The 13,681-nt window shown below is 38.0% G+C and overlaps 1 protein-coding gene across 8 annotated transcripts in view; it reads left to right on the top strand.

The window, feature by feature from the left end:
• The window catches only part of ERC1 (ELKS/RAB6-interacting/CAST family member 1), a 490,623-nt gene that overhangs the window by 471,341 nt on the left and 5,601 nt on the right, over window positions 1-13,681 (top strand). The gene's annotated exons all lie outside the window — the stretch shown is intronic.

Raw genomic sequence — 13,681 nt, 5'->3', positions numbered from 1 at the left:
GAGAGATTTTAGGAGGCGGTGTCATCAGGGCAGGCAGGGATCGCGGAAGGGGCGGTAGGACAAAGACTGAGTAAACACCTCTGGGTTGTCATGTTCGGTAATCCTTGAGGTTTGGGTTTTGGGGGGTAGTTTTTTTTTGTTTTAAAGTATAGCATGTATACAAAGCAGTACACAGATCGTACATATAAAACTCAGTTAGTTTTTACACACTTACAACGGACACCTGACACAAGAGCGGAACATCCCTGATCCTCGAAAGCCTCTAGGCACTTCCCTTTCCGGTCACGCCCTTTCCGCCCACGCCCCCTTTCTGGCCACGCCCCTTTCTGGCCACGCCCCTTTCCCATCGCGCCCCTTTCCGGTCACTGCTCCGCCCGCCCTGCAACGGGGACTTGACTTCTCATGCTACAGGTCCGGTTTGCCTACTTACAAACCTCTCCTGCCTGGCATCATAGTGTGACCTCTTGTGTCTAGTCTTTCATCAACATCATGATTACGAAGTGCACCTATTAGGGTACACTTAACAGTGGTCCATGCAGTCACATTGCCATATGACATTCCATTGTATGGATGTACCACAGTTTGTCATTTAGTTGTTGTTGGACATTTGGATTATTCCCAGGTTTGGGCTGTTTTTCTGTATTCTCTTTGGTTTCATTGGTCTATATGTCTGGTTTTGTGCCAGTTGCAAACTATGATAACAACTGTAGCTTTATAGTAGTATTTTTCTTCGTGACAATTCTTCAAGTTCTTCTTATAACTTTGTTCTTCAGGATTGCTTTGGCTGTCCCTGGGTCTTTGCATTTCTACTTATACTTTGAATCCCTTGTCAGTTTATACACACGCGCGCGTGCATACGTTTTGGTTTGCACCTGCCAACCAAACGTTTTGGTTTGAATTGCATTGAATCTATAAATTAATTTGGGCAGAATTGACTTTTGCAGTATTGAGTTTTCCAATCCATAATCATGCTGCATCCTTCTTTTTAAGGTTTTTTTTATTTCTCTAAATAGTGTTTTATAGTTTTCAATGCAGAGATCTTAGTTTAGTAAACTTTTGAGAGAACAGTTTCGTTGAAATGGCAAAAACTGAAAGCTGTTAAGGCGGGAAAAGAGAAACAGGTAGCAAATACAGACTGTTCTTTTGAGATGTTTGATGGTGAAAGAAAGAAAAAAGTTAGCACTACCTTGTGATTCCAAAGCTTGTGTACTTGCAGATTCAAAAGGCCTTTTCAGGATGAGCGTGCCCTCTGAAGCCCTAGCAAAGGCCAGGGGAGAGGAGAGACTGGAAACAGGTCACAGAGGGAACAGGGACCTGGAAGGCTGGCTCAAGTTGGCCTGGGAAGGAGTAGCACGGAGTGTTGTAGGGTCATGCTGAGGTAGGATGTTTCCTGGCTGCGTTCCCTCAGTAAGTTTCCTCAGAACCACTGCTGCTTACACACTGAGCGGCCCTGAGCTATCGTGAGAACTGCCTTGTGCCACTCACAGTGCCAGACCCCGCGTGCAGGAAGCTTGGAGCAGCCAGACTGGCTGCCCCATGGTCATCCTAACCACGTGGCCAAACCCCTGTTTCTTTTAGCAGAGCACTTTATTTTATATTTCTCTACTGGAGGCACATACCTGTACATGTATAATGCCAGTAGTCCCTTCCTCCAGAGTATCTTAGTGAAATGAAGGTTAAGTGGAGAGGGGCTATATCTTGAGGTGCCTGGGAGGCTTGAGGAAGACTTTGTAGTAGATATTTTGTATATGGAAGAAACTAAGATGCTAAGATATGAGGTTTAATGCATAAGTTACAGAAGGAGATTGCAGGGTTCATGGGAAGAAATTTGTTTTGCAGTTTAGTGGAAATTATTTTACTGTGGGAGTACTGTTAAGTTTGTTGTCATTTGTCTTTAGATGCAAAGCTTTCAATCCTTACACAGAAAATTGTTTATATCCAGGGAAGGGCGCATGTAAGCTTATGTGCTATGTAGTTATGGTGCTTTTAAGAAAGTGGGCAAGAAGTCAAACCGTAGTTTTCACCGTGGTACTGGCAGTGATGGAATAAGCCTGCCAATGTTAGAAAGCAGAGAATAGGAAATGGAAGATCTTGTTGGAATGACTCAGTCGTACAAACACTAAGTTTGGATTTGTAGCTTTAACAAGGAAGGGAAAGAGGGAAGGAGAATGATTTAATTGATTGCAGCTAGGATAGAATAAGCATTTTCATTAAATTCGAAATATTACATGTTTGTACTTTGGGGGAAATTCAAGCTAAAGGGATGTTTCTTTGGGGAGGAAGTGCGAGGTGGATAGACCGGCCTGGAGGAATGGGAGGGGCCAAGGGCAAGGGGTGCAGGGACCAGGAATGCCTCGAGGGACACCTGCAAAATGAAGTCTCAAAAACTAGAATACACCTTTCCCAGTTTATCCATAGGACCTGCTACATATTGAAACCATATCAAAACTTACTTTTTTACATGTGATGCACGTGCTAATGAAATACTTTAAAATAACAAAGTGCTAATGCATTTCAAGATTTGTTTTCACACCTGTGCTGTGTAGCACACCTGTCTATGTTTTTGTTTTTTGCTTCCTTCACACCGCCTTTCTTTACTAAGTGGTCTGCACGTTTTAATAACACATTTCTGTATTCCTTTGACTTCAGAATGACTAAAGCTTTGCATTTCAAAGTCAGAATAAAAACCCTTATTTTACAAGTAATTCCAGTTTCACAAAAAGCTTGATCTTTGAGATTTTTTCAAGACAGGAAATTTTAGCATAGAATGGATCTAGTGCCAGTGAAATCTCTCGGTGCTCAGCCATGCCCACATTTAATGCTGCTTTCAGATAAAATGCAAACCATTCGTAATCCTTGGAGAGCAGAGAAAGGTTTACCAGATGGAAAGCAACTGCAGCCAATGAAGGAACACTTCCTTCGCTGAACCTTTTGGTTCTTTTGATCCCCCATTATATTTTTTTAAACACCTTTTCTCAGGCAAACCATTCACTAGACCTTGGAAAAAGCATAGCCTTACAGTCTAACTCTGGTTTTTTCTGCCCCTACTCTTTTTCCATCACTTTTAGTTATACTTCCTCCTCCAGTACTAATCACTCTTCCGGCTTCTTGTTTACACCCTCCTGACATGTGTAGGTAATAATCACATTCCCTCCCCTTCGTTTTCAGTTAGTTCAGGTCTACTATTTAGTTCTTCTAATCCTGCCTCATAAAATGATCCTGTCAGCTTCTTAGTCATGCCTGCCACTTTCCTTTGAACTTATTCCAGTTTGTCTCCATTTTTCTGGTAATGAGGTGCCTGAAATGGAACACAGTGCCCTAGGTGTGGCTTCACTGCCACTGTGTAATGGAATGGGGGTGGAGAGGTCCTCTGAGGGACAGTACCCAAGCCTGACCAACCCAGGGGCCTCTTGTCACTCTCGAAGAGCTGGTACCGTTTCCCGAAAATAAGCCCTAGCCAGACACTCACTCAGCTCAAATGTGTCTTTTGGAGCAAAAATTAATATAACACCCGGTCTTATATAAAACCCAGTCTTGTATTGTATTGTATTGTATTGTATTGTATTGTATTGTATTATATTATATTATATTATATTATATTATATTATATTATACCGAGTCTTATAGTAAAATAAAACCGGGTCTTATATTAATTTTTGCTCCAAAAGACGCATTAGAGCCTATTGTCTGGCTAGGTTTTATTTTGGGGGAAACACAGTATTGCTTCTGTCAAGACCAGGGAATTCCTGTGCTCCGAACACAGTGAACAGCCAAGTACATTCCCTCCATGCCTTATTAGCTCATACTATTTTTCCATTTAGAATGACCCTTCTTTCTGTCCTCTAATATCAACGGCCATGTTCTTCCCCCTTCTCCTCCTCCTTTTTGCCCAAACTAAAGGCAGTAGCACCATATACCTCTCTGTGGGCATTTACTATGCAGAGTTTTGCGTGGAGTACTCAGTCAATTTGTTTTAGTTTTATTGAGGTATAATTCACACACCGTTCAATACACTCATTTAAAGTGTACAGTTCGATAGTTTTAATATGTTGTTGGAGTTGTGTAGCCATCACCACAATCAGTTTTCAAACATTTTTATCATTCCAAGAAGAAATCCGTATTTATTAGCAGTCACTCCCGATTACCCCATCTCACCCCAGGCCTAGGCAACCACTAATCTACTTTCTAACTCTGGATTTGCCTACTCTGGACATTTCATAAGAGTGAAATCATACAATATGTAGTCTTTTGTGACTGGCTTCTTTCACCTAGCATAATGTTTTTATGGTTCATGTTACGGCACATGTCAGCGCTTCATTCCTTTTCATTGGTGAATCCATCAATACTTTCTGAGTAAATATTTTACTCGTTTCTGTTTGTCCCTTCTCAGTGTCTTAGAATATAAGAATTACACACTTCAAAATACATGTAACTTTGAATATTTATATTATACATTTTTATTCATATTTATCGTAAAATTGATGTTGCTTGTGCTATTAAACAATATAGAAGTATACAGAGTAAAATAAAAGTCTTTCCATCCACTAAAACTAACCACTCTTTAATAGTTTTGTGTTTCATACATTTTTTATATGTAGGTCCAAACATAAAGATCTCCCTCACCTCTTGTTTGACACTAAGTTTACTAATAAATTTTTGCTCTTTCAAATTGCCCTGGTAAACATACTTGTGCGTACATTCCTGAATTTCTTACTGGTATTTCTATAGAATATATTCTTAAATATGAAACTTTTTTGGTCAAAGGATATATACAGTTAAATTTGTTTGATGAGACCAGATTGCTTACCAATCTACATTCCCATCAATAATAGGATAAAGTACCCACTTCCCCAAATTCTTACCAGCACTAATTTTTAACTTGAAACTTTTGCCAATGTGATAAGGAAGGAAAAAAACCTATCTTATTTAACTTGTATTTCTTTAATTATTAACAAAGTTGACTATTTTTTTATGTGCTTTTTAGCCGTTTGTATTCTTTCTGTGAGTTTTTTTGTTCATATCCTCTGTCCATTTTTCTATCCAGTTATTGGGCTTATAGTACCACTTTTATAATATATTGATATCAATCCTTTGTCTTTTTGTCTTATTTATTATAAATGTTTCCTAAGGCATCACTTTTATTTTTATTTAAATTTATCTCTTCTGTCTCCATACAAACATTTTAAATTTCTTTACAGTCAAATTTGTCCTTTTTGTTTTTTTTATCCTTTTGTAGCTTTCTTTAAAAGCGTTACCCCTTGTCTTTGTCAGTTCAGGCTGTGGTCACAAAATACCATAAACTGTGTGGCTTATCACCAACAGAAATCTATGTCTTACCATTTTGGAGGCTAGAAGTCCAAGATGACGATGCCCCGCATGGTCTGGTTCTGGTGGGAGCTGCCTTCTGGATTGCATGCTGCCTGTCTTTCCTTGTATCCTCATATGGTGGAAAAGCTAGCTAGTTCTCGGAACTCTTTTTATAAGCACTATTCTCTTTCATGAAAATTCCACCCTCATGACCAAATTGTCTCCCAAAGGCCCCACCTCAAAATATCATCACATTCAGATTAGAATTTCAATATAAGAATTAGAATTTCAATATAAGTAAACATTTTGTCTACTGCAAAAAGTAAAAGAGCGTTTACCTACACCCCAGCCCAAGATTATAAAAAGTGCTCCTCCATTTGCTTCTAGTACTTTCACGGTATAATTTTTTAATTATTTTTATTGAGATATAATTGACATATAACATCGTCATATTAGTTTCAGGTGTACAACATAATGATTAAATGTTTGTATATATTGTAAAATTATCACAGTGAGTCTAGTTACCGTCCATTACCACCCATAGTTAAAACGTTTTTTTCTTGTGATAAGAATTTGTAAGACCTACTCTCTTAGCATATTTCAAATACACAACTGTATTATTAGCTGTAGTCACTGTGATGTACATTACAACCCCAGGACTTATTTATTTTATAACTGGAAGCTTGTACCTTTTGACTCCTTTCACCCTTTTCTAACCACCTCCCACCCCCTACCTCTGGCAACCAACAGTCTTCTCTGTATCAATGACTTCAGTTGGGTTTTTGTTGTTGTTTTCATTTAGATTCCACATATAAGTGATATCATACAGTATTTGCCTTTCTCTGTCTGACTTATTTTACTTAGCATAAGCCCGTAAGTTACACCTGTGCATACGTTGCAAATGGCAGGATTTCCTTAATTTCTATGGTTGAATAATATTCCATTGTATATGTATATGTGTGTATAATATATGACATTTTCTTTATCCATTCATCCATCGATGGACACTTAGGGTGCTTCCATGTCTTAGCTATCATAAAAAATGCTGCAATGAACATGGAGGTGCATATCTCTCTTTCAGTTAAAGTGTTCTCATTTTCTTTGGATATATAAAGAAGTAGAATAAATGGATCATATTATAGTTCTATTTTTAATTTTTTTAGGAACTGCCTTACTGTTTTCCATAGTGGCTGTACTAATTTACATTCCCACCAACAGTGCACAAGGGTTCCCTTTTCTCCATATCTTCAGCAACACTTGTATTTCTTGTCTTTTTTATAATAACCATTCTGACAGGTGTGAGGTGGTGTCTCGGTGTAGTTTGGATTTGCATTTCCCTGATGATTAATGACAGTGAGCACCTTTTCCTGTACCTGTTGGTCATATGTATGTCTTCCTCAGAGATATTCAGATCCTCTGCTCATTTTTTAATCAGATTGTTTGTCTGTTTGCTTTTGAGTTGTATGAGTTATTTGAGTTGTTTTGCTATTGAGTTGTATGAGTTATATATTTTGGATGTCAATCCCTTATCAGGTATATGATTTGCAAATATTTTCTCCCATTCTGTCAGCTGCCTTTTCATTCTGTTGATGGTCCCTCACTGTGCAGAAGCTTCCTAGTTAAATATCATCCCGCTTGTTCATTTTTGCTTTTGTTGCCTTTGCTCTTAGCCTCAAATCTAAAAACATCACCAAGACCCATGTCAAGAAGCTTACTGACTGTTTCCTTCTAGGAGTTTTAAGATTTCAGGTCTTACGTTCAAGTCTTTCATTCATATTGAGTGAATTTTTATGTGTGGTGTTAGATAGTGGTCCAGTTTCATTCTTTCACATGTGGCTGGCCAGTTTTCCCAACACCATTTATTATTGAAAAGACTGTCCTTTCTCCACTGTATATTCTTGTTTCCTCTGTAATAAATTAATTGACCATGTATGTATGTGAGCTTATTTCTGGGCTGTCTATTCTGTTTCATTGATCTGTGTGTCTGTTTTTGTGCCAGTGCCATGCTGTTTTCATTACTATGGCTTTGTAATGTCGTTTGAAATCTGGGAGCATGATGCCTCCAGCTTTGGTCTTCTTTTCTCAAAATTGCTTTGGCTATTCAGGGTCTTTTATGGTTTCATACAAATTTTAGGATTGTTTGTTCTGTTTCTGTGAAGAATGCCATTAGAGTTTTGATAGGGTTTGCACTGAATCTGGAGATTGCTCTGGGTAGTATGAACATTTTAACAATATTGATTCCTCCAGGGCCGGCCCAGTGGCTCAGGCAGTTAGAGCTCCATGCTCCTAATTCCAAAGACTGCCGGTTCAATTCCCACGTGGGCCAGTGGGCTCTTAACCACAAGGTTGCCAGTTCAATTCCACACGTCCCGCAAAGGATGGCAGGCTGCGCCCCCTGCAACTAACAACGGCAACTGGACCTGGAGCTGAGCTGCGTCCTCCACAACTAAGATTGAAAGGACAACAAACAACTTGACATGGAAAAAAGTCCTGGAAGTAGCTTCCAATCTGTGACCATAGAATCTTTCCATTTATTCATGTCTTCTTCAGCTTCTTTCATCATTGTCTTAGAGTTTTCAGTACACAGGTCTTTTACCTCCTTGGTTAAATTTATTCCTAGGTATTTTATTCTTTTTGATGCAGTTGTAAATGGGATTGCTTTCTTAATATCTCTTTCTGAGTTCTTTATTACTATATATAGAAACACAACAGATTTTTGTATATTGATTTTGTATCTTGCAACTTTAAATTTTGTATTAATCCTAACAGTTTTTCGGTGGACTCTTTAAGGTTTTCTACATATAATATGTCATCTGCAAGTAGTGACAGTTTTGCTTCTTCTCTTTCAATTTAGATACCTTTTATTTCTTTTTCTTGCCGAATTGCTCTGGCTAGGACTTCTAATACTATGTTGAATAAAAGTGGCAAGAGTAGGCATCCTTGTCTTGTTCCTGATCTTAAAGGAAAGCTTTCCGCTTTTCACTGTTGAGTATGGTGTTAGCTGTGGAATAGTCATATATAGCCTTTATCATGTTGAGGTATATTCTCTCTATACCCACTTCCAGGAGAGTTTTTTATCTAAATGGATATTTTTTTTGCATCTGTTGAGATGATCGTATATTTTTATCCTTCACTTTTCTAATGTGGTGTGTCACATTGATTTGCAGATGTTGAACCATCTTTGCATCCCTGGAATAAGTCCCACTTGATTATAGTGTATGATCCTTTTAATGTATTGTTGAATGTAATGTATTGTTAAATTTGGTTTGCTAATATTTTGTTCAGGGATTTTTGCATTAGTGTTCATCCGGGATATTGGCTTGCAATTTTCTTTTCTTATGGTGTCCTTGTCAAATTTTTGGTATCAGAGTAATAATGCTGGCCTTGTAAAATGAGTTTGGAAGTATTCCCTCCTCTTCTGTGTTTTGGAAGAGTTTGAAAGCATTGTTATTAATTCTTCTTTGAATGTATGGTAGAATTCACCAGTGAAGGCATCTGGCCCTGGACCTTTGTTTGTTGGGAGGTTTTTGATTAGTGATTCAGAATCCTTACTAGTGTTCAGTTTGTTCAGATTTTCTGTTTCTTCATGATGCAGTCTTGATAGGTTTTATGTTTCTAGGAATTTATACATTTCTTCTAAGTTTTCTAATTTGTTAAGATATAATTATTCATTGTAGTCTGTTATGATTCTTGGTATTTCTGTGATATCAGTTCTAACATCTTCTCTTTCATTTCTGATTTTATCTGAGACCTCTCTCTTTTTTTATTGGTAAATCTAACTAAAAATTTGTCTGTTTTGTTTATCTTTTCAAAAACAAGCTCTTAATTTTATTGATCTTTTCCATTATCCTTTTAGTCTCTATGTCATTTATTTCTGCTCTGACTTTTGTTAATTCCTTCTTTCTACTAACTTTTGGCATTGTTTGTTCTTCATTTTCTAGCTCTGTTTGTTCTTCATTTTCTAGTTCCTTGAGGTGTGAAGTTAGGTAGTTTATTGGCAATCTTTCTTTTTTCTTAAGGTAGGTATTTATGACTTTCTCTCTTGAAACGACATTTGCTGCATCTTGTAAGTTTTTGTATGTTGTAGTTCAATTTTTATTTGTCTTAGGTATTTTGTTATTTCTTTTTATTTCTTAATTGACCAGTTGGTTTTTCAGTTGCATGTTGGTTAATCTCCACATATTTGTAAATATTCCAGTTACTTCTTATAATTGATTTCTAGTTTCACACCGTTGTGGTCAGAATAGATCCTTGATGAGATTTCAGCCCTCCTAAAATTTATTTAAACTTGTTTTGTGGCCTAACATATGATCTGGAGAATATTCCATGTGCACTTGAGAAGAATGTATATTCACAGTATAATTTTTAAATTTAGATCTTTGGCCGATTTGAAGTTTACGTTTATATACGGTAAAGCAGGAATCTAAATACAAGTAGGCCCAATCATCCCAAAATATTAATTGATTTCAAATGCCTCCTAATCATATTCTAAATCCCACTCATCTAATTTTATCAATATAATACTCTTCTAATTAGTGTAGTTTCATAGTTTGTTTTATAATGTGGTAGAGCAAGTCCCACATAATTTTTCTTTCTTTAAAACTTTTTTTTTTTTTTTTTTTTTTTTTTTTTTGGCTCTTCTTATATATTTACACTTCAGGATAAATTTTAGAATCAATTTTCAAGTTCCAAAAACAGCCTTTGATATTTGGTTTAGAAATGTATTTGTAGTGTACTTTTAGATAAAAATAAAGTCAGTTTATAAATAACCTATATAATATCATTACCCTTTTGTTTCTAAAACTACATGTATATATAATAAAAGTCCCAAAGGATATTATGACAAAATATATAGCAACAGTTATCTCCTGATGCTAATGTTATAGGTGTGGTTTTTTTCCTTGGTGCTTTTCTTTTCCAAATTTCCTACAATGATTGTCATACTTTTTAAATCCAAAAAATGGCTGAAAATGTTATTCAACTAAAATGTATCCATTAGTAACTTCATGTTTATCTTCCTTTTTTTGTTTTTTTCTTAAAGATTTTATTGGGGAAGGGGAACAGGACTTTATTGGGGAACAGTGTGTACTTCCAGGATTTTTTCCAAGTCAAGTTGTTGTCCTTTCAATCTTAGTTGTGGAGGGGCCATTCAGCTTCCAGTTGTTGTCCTTTCAGTCTTAGTTGGGGAGGACACAGCTCAGCTCCAGGTCCAGTTGCCGTTGCTAGTTGCAGGGGGCACAGCCCACCATCCCTTGTGGGAGTCGAACCGGCAACCTTGTGGTTGAGAGGACGCACTCCAACCAACTGAGCCATCCGGGAGGCAGCTCAGCTCAAGGTGCCGTGTTCAATCTTAGTTGCAGGGGGCGGAGCCCACCATCCCTTGCGGGACTCGAGGAATTAAACTGGCAACCTTGTGGTTGAGAGCCCACTGGCCCATGTGGGAATCGAACCGGCAGCCTTCGGAGTTAGGAGCATGGAGCTCTAACAGCCTGAGCCACCGGGCCAGCCCCCATGTTTATCTTCTTAACAGAAGCCAAAAAGAATGAAAAATATTTCATGGGAAATAAATATGTGACTTGTAAAGCATAAATGAAGTACAAATACCTGGCTCCAAATATATTCCAAAGTTATTCAGAATATTCCTGGGAATGACTGAGATGGGAAATTGAAGCAATACAACCTGACGTCCTCCTCACTTACTTTGCGTGGTTGACTTCAGTTCCACTGAAGAGACGTGAGAGTTGTAGCCTTTTCACCTAGCAGTATTTCTGGATTGTATTCTGTGCAGCTGTATGTACAAGGCACCTGGTCCCCTTGGTTTCCCTGTTTCAGAGACTCCTGTGTATATGACACAGCCAAGCCTTGATATGCACAAGACTTAGTGTGGTCTGAGTCTAGCCCTTGCATGTCTTGATCTTACAGTCAACACTTACTGTGTTTTCCCGAAAATAAGACCTGGACAATCAGCTCTAATGCGTCTTTTGGAGCAAAAATTAATATAAAACCCGGTCTTATTTTACTATACTATAAGACCGTATATAATATAGTATAGTATAATATAATATAATACAGGTCTTATATTAATTTTTGCTCCAAAAGATGCATTAGAGCTGATTGTCTGGCTAGGTCTTATTTTCGGGGAAACACAGTAGCAGAAAGTAGATTTCTAAATCTGTTCCTAACTTTTTGATATATTTGAGGAAGCAGCATAGTAATTCTTGGCTCTGAGCATCTAGATTCTATCAAGACTGTAATTAAAACTTGGTTCTCTTTGCTTTTTAATCTATATGCTCTTTCTGAGTAATCTTACCTATTTAATAAAAACAACAGTAATTATAACAACATCTAACATTTATCAAGCATTTTCTCTGTGTAAGGCATTATACCCACTTTATAGGAATATCTCATTAATTCTTTAAAACAACCCTATAAATGTTATTGCCTCATTTTACAGATGAGGAAACTGAGGCTCAGAGAGGTCCAGGTCAATAATTGGTAGAGTTGACACTGAAACCGAGACAGCCTAACTCCAGAACCTATGTTCTTAACTATACTTTAAACTCAAGTTTTAATTCCCCTCCTTTCCTAAAACCTGCTCTGCCTCCTGTATTTTCAGTCTTATTTGTCTAGTATCCCCAGCTAGAACTGTCCAAGTCATTCTCTATCCCCTGTCACTTGGCTCCACCTCCTATCAGCCCTACTTGCAGAAATCTCACATGCAGCTGTTCCTTTCCGTGTCCCTGGACCCCACCTGAGTGTTAGCCCTCCTCAGCTCTCACCTGGGTTTGTAACAGTTACCTCCCTTGCCGTATTCTTTTTCCCACTCATTCTGTCGTGTTTTTATCTTCATAGCTATCTTCCAAGAAAATGAAGCTGATCATGTCTCCGTAGTGTTTAAAAACTCTTAGACTTCTTTCTGTTGTTGTTTTAACCAGATTAAATCTGAACTCCTTACTTTACATACACAGTCTGGCCCCAGGCTGTCTCCTCAGCTTCGTTTCCTATCATCCTCCACCCAGTTCCCTTACCTGACTTCCAGCCATACTGAATGCCTCACTCTTCCCTAGATCTGTGCCAAGCGCTTTCATAGCTCTGCATCTGTGTTTGTTTCATCTGCTTGAAAGCTTCTTCTCTCTTTGATCTCCCAGACAAACTCCTGTCAGCTCTCAAGGTCCAAATCACACATTGCCGTTAGTGCCATCTTCTCAGACTCCTCCAGGATGGAACAGCCCTTCTCACGTCTTCTCCTGCAGCACACATCCTGCCTGGTTACGGCCCTTACCACACTGGGTTGTGGTTATCTGCTTACGTGTTTGTCCCTTTTATTAACCTAAATGGGTCTTCAGGGCAAGGATCAAATCCAGACCCTCAATAAATGTTGGCTTAATGCTGGAAGGATTGTCAAAGAGGGTGTTTAAAACAATAGGAAGTTAGAAACATATGTATTCTTAAACAGAGGACTGACTACCTTATGTTTCTCAGAATAACCTCATTAGTTAAATTAGCAGGCCAAAGGTAGGGTCATCTGATACACTGCATAAAAGTGTTGCACAGGAAAGAGGGGAAGTCTTTTAAATTCCAAGTTTCCGAAGGGCAAGGACCATTATGGAAGATTAAGATCCTGTCTGAGCTCATCCATGTGCCCCTGGCCTTGGGCATGCATGTGGCGGTGGAGAGAACATTCCACCTGGGTGAGACACTGGGATTGGAGTTGCAGCTCTGCAAATTACTGTCTCTGGGCCTTGCACTAGTCACTAACTGATTTAGGCCTCATTTTCGTGAAAAGACATTTGATGATTTACTTTTACACTTTCCTGGTTGTTAACTCAGATGCAGGAAGGCATCACATAGAAAGTATCTCTTTACATTTCTTTTTTTTTTTTTTTTTTAGCTTTATTGAGGCATAATTGACAAAATTGTGATTAATATTAAAGTGTACAACATAATTTGATATACATCTTGAAAGGGTTCCCACAATTGAGTTAACACATTCATTATCTCACACAGTTTCTTTTCTCTTTATGAGAACACTTAAGGTCTACTCTCTTAGCAAATTTCAATATACAGTACAGTATTTTCAACTATAGACACCATGTTTTACGTTAGATCCTCAGGCCTTACTCATCTTATAGCTGAAAGTTTGTACCCTTTTACCAACCTCTTCCCATTTCCTCCCACTCCCCGGCCCCTGGCACCTACCATTGTACTCTCTGTTTTTGTGAGTTTGACCTTTTTTTTCCAGATCCCACGTGTGACACCATGCAATATTTGTCATTCTCTGCCTGGCTGTTTCACTTTTAGCATACTGCCTTCAGTTTCTTCCATGTTGTTGCAAATGTCATTTATTAGATGAACATAACTCTTACTGCAAACA

The sequence above is a fragment of the Rhinolophus sinicus genome, linkage group LG02, assembly GCF_036562045.2.
Source record: "Rhinolophus sinicus isolate RSC01 linkage group LG02, ASM3656204v1, whole genome shotgun sequence".
Classification (NCBI taxonomy): domain Eukaryota; kingdom Metazoa; phylum Chordata; class Mammalia; order Chiroptera; family Rhinolophidae; genus Rhinolophus; species Rhinolophus sinicus.
The sequence above is the reverse complement of the archived record's forward strand: the minus strand, read 5'-3'. Positions and strand labels throughout refer to the sequence as shown.